The sequence below is a fragment of the Vigna unguiculata genome, chromosome 11 (assembly GCF_004118075.2).
Source record: "Vigna unguiculata cultivar IT97K-499-35 chromosome 11, ASM411807v1, whole genome shotgun sequence".
NCBI classification, from domain to species: Eukaryota; Viridiplantae; Streptophyta; class Magnoliopsida; order Fabales; family Fabaceae; genus Vigna; species Vigna unguiculata.
In genome coordinates this window covers 29652709-29654668 of record NC_040289.1, presented here as the reverse complement: position 1 = coordinate 29654668, position 1960 = coordinate 29652709, and positions in this window count along the sequence as shown.

Here is a 1960-nt window from a genome sequence, read left to right as displayed (position 1 = left end):
AATGATAATTAACACCATTAATAGCACATTTTCGTTTTAGGACTTGAATTCATCATTAAAACACCATTAAAAAGCTAATTGGGAGAGAGGAGAAAGGTTTCTGCAGTGGGCATTGTGGGATAGAGAGAGGAGTATGAAATCCAGTGAGAAATATAAAGTGTGAGTGGATCTTTGAGGCTGGATTGAGAGAAGCCAAGGAAGATTATTTTGGAAGCAAAGGAAAAAGCACAAAATCACTCAAGGGAAGCTTTAATCCAGGTTAGGGGAGTTCTATCCTGTGTTGTATGTCTAATATATGAATTTGTGTCATAATTGATAAATGAGATGTGATTACTGCGTTTTGTTGAATTTTATCGCGTTGCTGGAAAATTCCAGAAACTGCCTGGCGACGTTGAAGGTCCGCCAGGCGACTCATGCCTTCGGAACTCAATACTGGGTTTTTCTCCATGCACCGCCTGGCAGCTAAGTGCTGCCCGCCAGGCAATACGAACTGGCTTTTCCAATTCTCGCGGGTTTTGGGTGTTTTAGTGATGCTGGAACGTTTTGGGTTAATTTATATGATGTGTTTATGATTGAGGTGTTGTGTGATTACCTGTAATCGCGTAATTGGTGGAAGATTTCATGAACTGCACTTGAAATTGGGATTTTTGGGTTCAGCTTGGGTTTGGAGATGAACGTCGTCATATGTGATGATTGTGTTCTGAATATTACACCAGCCTGAGAGTGAACTGTGAAACAATGGGTTGGTGAGTCACACCGAATGCGAGAGGAATATGGGCAGAACCTAGTTTTTCATGCACTGCCTGGCGGCACTAAGGCTACTGCCAGGCGACCCGTCAGTATTGTAGCAAGTGTGATTAGTTGGTGTTCTCGTCATAGGGCATTGGATGGGGTCATCATCAAAGGAGTTTTAATATGTAATAGACTGGGAGTATATTATCTAAGTTTTTAACTAATAAAAGTGGGATTAATGTTGGAATTGGGTGTTTTCTGCGTATTGGTTGCTGCAGTGACAATTTGGATATCCAAGTATAGGTGCAACACTGAACAGATTGGGGTGGCACGATAATACTAGACTGTAAAATTATAGAACCGGGAGTATATTGAATATGGACACATGTTTAAGGTAATAAATGATGATAAGGATGGGTGTAGGATATAATTGAACTGGTACGAATTGTGTATGTTGCTATAACTTGGGTATGGCATTTTAAACTGAATAACTAGTGTTGTGATAAATGATGGGTTTAATATTGATCTTTGGTGGTTGTTTCTTTAGTGAATCAAGTGAGGCATGTTAAGGCATGATAATAATTGATTTGGACATGAAATAATTGTACATATTGAATTCTGGTTATGGTGTTATGTCTTGAAATGCTATGATTGATTTGTGAAAGATGCATTGCAAGTTGTGGCCTCTTAAGACTTGTGAAAAGTGCCAAAACCAGTAGCATTGCGCTACTGGTATGGCCCCTGGCGGCGCAGGGCGAGCCGTCAGGCGATAAAGTTCTAAAATAGTGGCAGTGGCCACTGTCTGCATTAGGCGCCTAGCGGCAAGGTTGAGTCCGCTAGGCGGTGACAGAGCTGTGTGGCTCCTGTTTGGCTAATGGCGCCTAGCGGTAGGGATCTGGCCGCTGGGCGGTTTGCTTCTAGTTTTCGCCTAGCGGCGTCTAGGCAGCGCCAAGCGGTTTGGTTGTTGTGAAATTGGTTGTTGTTATGATCAATGGACATGAAGGACTAAGTTCACTTACCTTAGTGTTTGGGCTTGATGGACTACGTCCAATAGGGGTCTAGGATGTGCTCGATGGTGGGACGCATGATGGGCATGAAACTGGTTAGTTCCCGTCGGCTACTAAGAGGCGAGGAGTCCTTAGTATGGTGATTACATGCGTCAGACGCACAATGGGCAAGGAATAGTTTTGTTCCCGTTGGTTGCTATTGGGCGAGGAGTCCATAGTAT